This window comes from Schistocerca americana, unplaced genomic scaffold (assembly GCF_021461395.2).
Source record: "Schistocerca americana isolate TAMUIC-IGC-003095 unplaced genomic scaffold, iqSchAmer2.1 HiC_scaffold_807, whole genome shotgun sequence".
NCBI lineage: Eukaryota > Metazoa > Arthropoda > Insecta > Orthoptera > Acrididae > Schistocerca > Schistocerca americana.
The window spans coordinates 12,501-22,500 of NW_025726574.1; the positions used below are offsets into that span (position 1 = coordinate 12,501).

General features: G+C 56.0%; 2 non-coding genes and 1 pseudogene across 2 annotated transcripts; all 3 read right to left on the reverse strand.

Moving 5' to 3' along the window:
• LOC124591127 overlaps window positions 1–2,700 on the reverse strand; it is a 6,789-nt pseudogene extending 4,089 nt beyond the window's left edge.
• Window positions 2,701–2,888: 188 nt separating this feature from the next.
• On the reverse strand, window positions 2,889–3,043 carry LOC124591128. Its single transcript, XR_006976970.1, has one exon. It is a non-coding gene; the product is annotated as a 5.8S ribosomal RNA (ribosomal RNA).
• Window positions 3,044–3,394: 351 nt separating this feature from the next.
• Window positions 3,395–5,304, reverse strand: LOC124591119. Its single transcript, XR_006976965.1, has one exon. It is a non-coding gene; the product is annotated as a small subunit ribosomal RNA (ribosomal RNA).
• Window positions 5,305–10,000: the final 4,696 nt, after the last annotated feature.

Consider the following 10,000-nt stretch of genomic DNA (forward strand, 5'->3'; position numbering starts at 1 on the left):
GGCGGCCGAAGAGAATCCGCGCACCCGCGCGCCCCCGGAGGAGCACGCTAAGGCGGACGCGGCCTCGCAGCAAGGAAGATCCGTGGGAGGCCAAGGCACGGGACCGAGCTCGGATCCTGCACGCAGGTTGAAGCACCGGGGCGCGAACGCCGCGCAGGCGCGCGCATCCTGCACCGCCGGCCAGCACGAGGCCAACCAACGGCGAGAGCAGACCACGCCCGCGCTAAACGCCCGCACTTACCGGCACCCCTACGGCACTCACCTCGCCCAGGCCCGGCACGTTAGCGCTGACCCACTTCCCGACCAAGCCCGACACGCCCCGATCCTCAGAGCCAATCCTTATCCCGAAGTTACGGATCCAATTTGCCGACTTCCCTTACCTACATTATTCTATCGACTAGAGGCTCTTCACCTTGGAGACCTGCTGCGGATATGGGTACGAACCGGCGCGACACCTCCACGTGGCCCTCTCCCGGATTTTCAAGGTCCGAGGGGAAGATCGGGACACCGCCGCAACTGCGGTGCTCTTCGCGTTCCAAACCCTATCTCCCTGCTAGAGGATTCCAGGGAACTCGAACGCTCATGCAGAAAAGAAAACTCTTCCCCGATCTCCCGACGGCGTCTCCGGGTCCTTTTGGGTTACCCCGACGAGCATCTCTAAAAGAGGGGCCCGACTTGTATCGGTTCCGCTGCCGGGTTCCGGAATAGGAACCGGATTCCCTTTCGCCCAACGGGGGCCAGCACAAAGTGCATCATGCTATGACGGCCCCCATCAACATCGGATTTCTCCTAGGGCTTAGGATCGACTGACTCGTGTGCAACGGCTGTTCACACGAAACCCTTCTCCGCGTCAGCCCTCCAGGGCCTCGCTGGAGTATTTGCTACTACCACCAAGATCTGCACCGACGGCGGCTCCAGGCAGGCTCACGCCCAGACCCTTCTGCGCCCACCGCCGCGACCCTCCTACTCGTCAGGGCTTCGCGGCCGGCCGCAAGGACCGGCCATGACTGCCAGACTGACGGCCGAGTATAGGCACGACGCTTCAGCGCCATCCATTTTCAGGGCTAGTTGCTTCGGCAGGTGAGTTGTTACACACTCCTTAGCGGATTCCGACTTCCATGGCCACCGTCCTGCTGTCTTAAGCAACCAACGCCTTTCATGGTTTCCCATGAGCGTCGATTCGGGCGCCTTAACTCGGCGTTTGGTTCATCCCACAGCGCCAGTTCTGCTTACCAAAAGTGGCCCACTTGGCACTCCGATCCGAGTCGTTTGCTCGCGGCTTCAGCATATCAAGCAAGCCGGAGATCTCACCCATTTAAAGTTTGAGAATAGGTTGAGGTCGTTTCGGCCCCAAGGCCTCTAATCATTCGCTTTACCGGATGAGACTCGTACGAGCACCAGCTATCCTGAGGGAAACTTCGGAGGGAACCAGCTACTAGATGGTTCGATTAGTCTTTCGCCCCTATACCCAGCTCCGACGATCGATTTGCACGTCAGAATCGCTACGGACCTCCATCAGGGTTTCCCCTGACTTCGTCCTGGCCAGGCATAGTTCACCATCTTTCGGGTCCCAACGTGTACGCTCTAGGTGCGCCTCACCTCGCAATGAGGACGAGACGCCCCGGGAGTGCGGAGGCCGCCGCCCCGTGAAGGGCGGGGAAGCCCCATCCTCCCTCGGCCCGCGCAAGGCGAGACCTTCACTTTCATTACGCCTTTAGGTTTCGTACAGCCCAATGACTCGCGCACATGTTAGACTCCTTGGTCCGTGTTTCAAGACGGGTCGTGAAATTGTCCAAAGCTGAAGCGCCGCTGACGGGAGCGATTATTCCGCCCGAGAGCATCCCGAGCCAACAGCGGCGCGGGTCCGGGGCCGGGCCAGGTAGGTCCGTCATCCGGGAAGAACCGCGCGCGCTTGCCGGGAGCCCGAGCGCCCAAAGGGGCGAATCGACTCCTCCAGATATACCGCCGGGCAGCCAGCCAGGACACCGGGGCTCTGCCCAACAGACGCGAACCGAGGCCCGCGGAAGGACAGGCTGCGCACCCGGGCCGTAGGCCGGCACCCAGCGGGTCGCGACGTCCTACTAGGGGAGAAGTGCGGCCCACCGCACACCGGAACGGCCCCACCCCGCGGCGAGTGGAAAGGCAACCGGACACGACCCCGCCGCGGATTGCTCCGCGCGGGCGGCCGGCCCCATCTGCCGAGGGCGGAGGCCAGTGGCCGGATGGGCGTGAATCTCACCCGTTCGACCTTTCGGACTTCTCACGTTTACCCCAGAACGGTTTCACGTACTTTTGAACTCTCTCTTCAAAGTTCTTTTCAACTTTCCCTCACGGTACTTGTTCGCTATCGGTCTCGTGGTCATATTTAGTCTCAGATGGAGTTTACCACCCACTTGGAGCTGCACTCTCAAGCAACCCGACTCGAAGGAGAGGTCCCGCCGACGCTCGCACCGGCCGCTACGGGCCTGGCACCCTCTACGGGCCGTGGCCTCATTCAAGTTGGACTTGGGCTCGGCGCGAGGCGTCGGGGTAGTGGACCCTCCCAAACACCACATGCCACGACAGGCGGCAGCCTGCGGGGTTCGGTGCTGGACTCTTCCCTGTTCGCTCGCCGCTACTGGGGGAATCCTTGTTAGTTTCTTTTCCTCCGCTTAGTAATATGCTTAAATTCAGCGGGTAGTCTCGCCTGCTCTGAGGTCGTTGTACGAGGTGTCGCACGCCACACCGCCAGCCGGCTGTGCACGCTACCGAGTAAGTACCGGTATGCGAACCGCCAGGCGACGGGCGCGCATCGCACGTTTAAGGAGGCGCGGCCGGCCCCACAGGCGGCCGCGACGCTCCCAGGTCTGCAAAGCGGGGCAAACGCCGCGCGCTTCAGTATACGTAGCCGACCCTCAGCCAGACGTGGCCCGGGAACGGAATCCATGGACCGCAATGTGCGTTCGAAACGTCGATGTTCATGTGTCCTGCAGTTCACATGTCGACGCGCAATTTGCTGCGTTCTTCATCGACCCACGAGCCGAGTGATCCACCGTCCTGGGTGATCTTTTCTTAGTTTACACTGTCTCTTTCAAGACAGTTGCATAGGCGGGACGTAGGCGTGTGGCGGCCCCTGTTCAAGCGTTCTGTGTCCAACGGCCTCACGGCCGATGGGCGTCGTACGGCTCCACACCGGAGCGGACAGGCAGTCGGGCGAAAGTCATTCAAAACCGGCGCCAGGCGCCAGGTGCCGCAGGCCAGCCGCTCCAGCGCTTCAGCGCTCGTACCACACAACATTGGCGTTAGTTTTGAGAAGCACGCGTGGTTCCGCACGCGGCGCACGGCTACTGCGAGCCGTACAGGTAGCGTGTTGCGCGACACGACACGCACATCGAAAGACATGCAGTCTAGTCGGTAATGATCCTTCCGCAGGTTCACCTACGGAAACCTTGTTACGACTTTTACTTCCTCTAAATGATCAAGTTTGGTCATCTTTCCGGTAGCATCGGCAACGACAGAGTCAATGCCGCGTACCAGTCCGAAGACCTCACTAAATCATTCAATCGGTAGTAGCGACGGGCGGTGTGTACAAAGGGCAGGGACGTAATCAACGCGAGCTTATGACTCGCGCTTACTGGGAATTCCTCGTTCATGGGGAACAATTGCAAGCCCCAATCCCTAGCACGAAGGAGGTTCAGCGGGTTACCCCGACCTTTCGGCCTAGGAAGACACGCTGATTCCTTCAGTGTAGCGCGCGTGCGGCCCAGAACATCTAAGGGCATCACAGACCTGTTATTGCTCAATCTCGTGCGGCTAGAAGCCGCCTGTCCCTCTAAGAAGAAAAGTAATCGCTGACAGCACGAAGGATGTCACGCGACTAGTTAGCAGGCTAGAGTCTCGTTCGTTATCGGAATTAACCAGACAAATCGCTCCACCAACTAAGAACGGCCATGCACCACCACCCACCGAATCAAGAAAGAGCTATCAATCTGTCAATCCTTCCGGTGTCCGGGCCTGGTGAGGTTTCCCGTGTTGAGTCAAATTAAGCCGCAGGCTCCACTCCTGGTGGTGCCCTTCCGTCAATTCCTTTAAGTTTCAGCTTTGCAACCATACTTCCCCCGGAACCCAAAAGCTTTGGTTTCCCGGAGGCTGCCCGCCGAGTCATCGGAGGAACTGCGGCGGATCGCTGGCTGGCATCGTTTATGGTTAGAACTAGGGCGGTATCTGATCGCCTTCGAACCTCTAACTTTCGTTCTTGATTAATGAAAACATACTTGGCAAATGCTTTCGCTTCTGTTCGTCTTGCGACGATCCAAGAATTTCACCTCTAACGTCGCAATACGAATGCCCCCGCCTGTCCCTATTAATCATTACCTCGGGTTCCGAAAACCAACAAAATAGAACCGAGGTCCTATTCCATTATTCCATGCACACAGTATTCAGGCGGGCTTGCCTGCTTTAAGCACTCTAATTTGTTCAAAGTAAACGTGCCGGCCCACCGAGACACTCACTCAAGAGCACCCTGGTAGGATTGCAACGGGGTCCGCCTCGGGACGCACGAGCACGCACGAGGCGCGTCGCACGCCTTCAGCTCGCCCCACCGGCAGGACGTCCCACGATACATGCCAGTTAAACACCGACGGGCGGTGAACCAACAGCGTGGGACACAAATCCAACTACGAGCTTTTTAACCGCAACAACTTTAATATACGCTATTGGAGCTGGAATTACCGCGGCTGCTGGCACCAGACTTGCCCTCCAATAGATACTCGTTAAAGGATTTAAAGTGTACTCATTCCGATTACGGGGCCTCGGATGAGTCCCGTATCGTTATTTTTCGTCACTACCTCCCCGTGCCGGGAGTGGGTAATTTGCGCGCCTGCTGCCTTCCTTGGATGTGGTAGCCGTTTCTCAGGCTCCCTCTCCGGAATCGAACCCTGATTCCCCGTTACCCGTTACAACCATGGTAGGCGCAGAACCTACCATCGACAGTTGATAAGGCAGACATTTGAAAGATGCGTCGCCGGTACGAGGACCGTGCGATCAGCCCAAAGTTATTCAGAGTCACCAAGGCAAACGGACCGGACGAGCCGACCGATTGGTTTTGATCTAATAAAAGCGTCCCTTCCATCTCTGGTCGGGACTCTGTTTGCATGTATTAGCTCTAGAATTACCACAGTTATCCAAGTAACGTGGGTACGATCTAAGGAACCATAACTGATTTAATGAGCCATTCGCGGTTTCACCTTAATGCGGCTTGTACTGAGACATGCATGGCTTAATCTTTGAGACAAGCATATGACTACTGGCAGGATCAACCAGGGAGCTGCGTCAACTAGAGCTGAGCAGCCGGCCGCCCGGGAGTGTGTCCCGGGGGCCCGCGCGAACACGCAAGCGTCCGCTCAATTATTCTGCAAACAGGAGGAGGCTGAGCTCCCCTGCACAATACACCTCGAAACCCTCTCAGGTCCCGGCGGCGCGCAGCGCCGTCCTAAGTACTTGGTCGGGTTCGAGAGAGGCGCAATCGCCCGGAGTTTGGCGAGTAGACGCTTTAGGTGCGACCACCCGTGCTCCCAACTGAGCTTGCCGCTGCCGACAGAGGCCCGGGAGCGTGCTGTCGTGGCATTGCCGGCGGGAGACAACACGCGCCACCTACGGTGGCCGGCAGCTCCAACGCCAGCGCCACAGAAGGACAAAAGCCCCACTTGGGTGCCGAAGCGAACTCTCCCAGCACAGCGCACGCGCCAACACGTCCGCACAGCTGCGATACAATCCACCTGCGAGAACCGCAGAGGCGACCGAGCAGCAGACGGCGTCGCGGCGCCGAGCGCCGGGCGGCGGCGCATCCTCAGCGCACACAGTCCTCAATCGGACCAGCACACTGCAGATGTCCACCGCGCTTCGCACCGGGCCCGCGAGGACCTACTTTGGCCGCACGGCGCCGCGTGCAGGGTGCGCCGGCGCGCAGCTGCGCCGCCTGCCGCCTCCGTCGGCCGGCGCGCCTGCCACTGGCCGCCCCCACCAGCCGGCTGTAGCGCGTGCGCCCACGCACCGCGCGGCCAGCACGCCGGAAGGCCCCCCCTCACCGGCCGGGGACGGTCCCACCCAGCCACCGCCGCGTATCGCTTCACACCCACATGCCATTCACGTTCGTGGGCATGGTGGGTATCGCTGAAACAACCGGTTGGTAGCTCAACCGATCGTCGCCATCACTGATTCACCTCTAGCGAGAACAACCGCACCACAACGGTTTACCAGTTCTTCATTTGCGTAACGTCACCAGCAAACGTAGACGTCCATCGCCATTTGCAAATTCAACGATTGTTGCATGCCTGTGTCAGGTGTCACGACACACTATGTCTGCCCACATACACGCAACAACATGTGCACGCTTCGCGAACACGTGGAAGGTGGCCCCCGTACGTATGCGATGTCCATTGCGCGAACGACTGTCAACCGGCCTCTGTCGCATGTCGCAGATGTGGAACGCAGTGCACCATGCTATCACGGTGTGTGAGAAGAGACGACTACGTCTGACAACACGCGCCACTACATCAACAGACGGCTCATGCTGATCGCCATCCACGGCATACCATACTGCAATCCAGCTCTTATAGGGAGACGACACGTAGCTGAGTGCACAATATTTGGACCGTATGGTTCGCCGTTGTTGGCGCAGTCGTGGTACGGTCACACATGTACCACGATGTATCATTCAGTACATGAGGACCAATGTGCGGTACAGTGTGTGATTTGGACGTACAACATCAGCGGACAGTTGCCACAAGCCGTACCACAACGTAGGCTGTGCTTCGCCATGCGAATGCCAATGAACAACTGCGAAGGGCATTGAGCATGTACGTCCTGCCGCCATCCGCATTACAGTGTATAGCTGCAAGGTGTTTAACATGAAGCGATACTCTGGGGACCGGGCAGTGCGAGTAGCAAACTATATTGCGGGGGTTGCAGTTAGGCAACACTACACTAATTTAACGCGTCGTATGACAATTACAGAGCAGGTTAAGGCCCAACGTGTGTTGGGTTAAGGCCCAACGTGTGTTGGGTTAAGGCCCAACGTGTGTTGGGTTAAGGCCCAACGTGTGTTGGGTTAAGGCCCAACGTGTGTTGGGTTAAGGCCCAACGTGTGTTGGGTTAAGGCCCAACGTGTGTTGGGTTAAGGCCCAACGTGTGTTGGGTTAAGGCCCAACGTGTGTTGGGTTAAGGCCCAACGTGTGTTGGGTTAAGGCCCAACGTGTGTTGGGTTAAGGCCCAACGTGTGTTGGGTTAAGGCCCAACGTGTGTTGGGTTAAGGCCCAACGTGTGTTGGGTTAAGGCCCAACGTGTGTTGGGTTAAGGCCCAACGTGTGTTGGGTTAAGGCCCAACGTGTGTTGGGTTAAGGCGCAACATAGGTTAGGTTAAGGCGCAACATAGGTTAGGTTAAGGCGCAACATAGGTTAGGTTAAGGCGCAACATAGGTTAGGTTAAGGCGCAACATAGGTTAGGTTACGGCGCAACATAGGTTAGGTTAAGGCGCAACATAGGTTAGGTTAAGGCGCAACATAGGTTAGGTTACGGCGCAACATAGGTTAGGTTAAGGCGCAACATAGGTTAGGTTAAGGCGCAACATAGGTTAGGTTAAGGCGCAACATAGGTTAGGTTAAGGCGCAACATAGGTTAGGTTAAGGCGCAACATAGGTTAGGTTAAGGCGCAACATAGGTTAGGTTAAGGCGCAACATAGGTTAGGTTAAGGCGCAACATAGGTTAGGTTAAGGCGCAACATAGGTTAGGTTACGGCGCAACATAGGTTAGGTTAAGGCGCAACATAGGTTAGGTTAAGGCGCAACATAGGTTAGGTTAAGGCGCAACATAGGTTAGGTTATGGCGCAACATAGGTTAGGTTACGGCGCAACATAGGTTAGGTTACGGCGCAACATAGGTTAGGTTAAGGCGCAACATAGGTTAGGTTAAGGCGCAACATAGGTTAGGTTAAGGCGCAACATAGGTTAGGTTAAGGCGCAACATAGGTTAGGTTAAGGCGCAACATAGGTTAGGTTAAGGCGCAACATAGGTTAGGTTAAGGCGCAACATAGGTTAGGTTAAGGCGCAACATGGGTTAGGTTAAGGCGCAACATGGGTTAGGTTAAGGCGCAACATGGGTTAGGTTAAGGCGCAACATGGGTTAGGTTAAGGCGCAACATGGGTTAGGTTAAGGCGCAACATGGGTTAGGTTAAGGCGCAACATGGGTTAGGTTAAGGCGCAACATGGGTTAGGTTAAGGCGCAACATGGGTTAGGTTAAGGCGCAACATGGGTTAGGTTAAGGCGCAACATGGGTTAGGTTAAGGTACAATATGGGTTAGGTTAAGGTACAATATGGGTTAGGTTAAGGTACAATATGGGTTAGGTTAAGGTACAATATGGGTTAGGTTAAGGTACAATATGGGTTAGGTTAAGGTACAATATGGGTTAGGTTAAGGTACAATATGGGTTAGGTTAAGGTACAATATGGGTTAGGTTAAGGTACAATATGGGTTAGGTTAAGGTACAATATGGGTTAGGTTAAGGTACAATACGGGTTAGGTTAAGGTACAATACGGGTTAGGTTAAGGTACAATACGGGTTAGGTTAAGGTACAATACGGGTTAGGTTAAGGTACAATACGGGTTAGGTTAAGGCACTTGGGGGGGGGGGGGGGGCCCGGTTTGTTGATTGTGATTATCGTAAGTAAATGACTGCGGCATCATCTGATTTGCCACGTCAGGGTGCACCTTTGGCTCATAACAGGCGGCGCTCTGATTCCATGCTTGTGGCAGACCTGTGTCTTTCATTCCTGCCATTGTTTGTGTGGTGTGACAGGAGGCAGTATTGTGATGTTGGGTGCACCCCTGTCTGGGACATGTGTGGGTGTTGGTGGCTTAGCTGAGCAATGGTGGTTGTCGGAAGGGTGGGATATTCTGTTTTCCGAGTGGACCTCCCGGTCTGGTTATGATAGTGTGGATTGTCTAATGTGGCAGAGAGGATGCACTGGGTGTTGTTCCATGCTGGTGCTTACATATTGTCTGTGTGCCTGTTACAGGCAGAGAGTAGTGCGTGATAAGAGTGTCTGGCTGACGTGTGATTGTGAGCAGAGTCTTTCAGCATGTATACGGACAGGTCTATACATTATCTGTATTCTGATGGCTCTATCTATTACTAATCAGCGCCGTGTATACGTTTAATCCGGTTCCAGTCGAAACTATTGTATCTCTGTACATTAGTGACACGGCGAGCCCGCTATGTAGTTACTCGTCTCGGCAGCTTCCACCGGTGTATGGCAAATGATTATAAGGAATCAGTCTAGTCGTCAATACCGATAGTCTGACGTCACATGTCTGGGGTGGGGGACGCTGCGCCCTTCCGGTGGGTCATGGCCTAGGAAGACTCTTCCCACGCAGGGGGGCTTGGACTGTCATTGACTCTTCCGAGTAATATACTTGCCGTACGTTTTTGCGACTGCGAGTGCAACGCTCACCGGTACCGACATGGATGGAGCGCCTCCTAGCTGCCGCTGAGCATCTGCATTCGTACAGCGAGCAACGCGATCGCGTCTGTAGCTCGTACGTGGTACAGCTCGCAGCTCATGTATATGGACAGCGGGAATGTCGCATATTGGACATAACTCTTCATGAAACGCACGTTATAGGGGTGGATTGCACATTGCGAGTGCGAGCAAAGTCCGCCGTTCATCCGCTGGAGTTGCGAGTTGGGCGGTTGGGGTGGGGCACGAACGGGTGCAGGTGGAGTGATTGCCGGTCCACGACTTCGTGCGGCAGAGGCGCTGGCGTTGGGGTGGGGTCGAAAGAAGGGCACTGTGGGCCCATCGCTGTCTTAGTCGGCTTGGCGTCTCATAGATGACGGTATCGTCGTTGCAGGAGGTCATGTTGCGGGAGACCTACAGATGGCGGTATGTTTTGCGGTGCGCTCGACATGGCGGACGTAGTGTTGTCAGATTCGCATAGATGGAGGTATTGCATGTGGTTT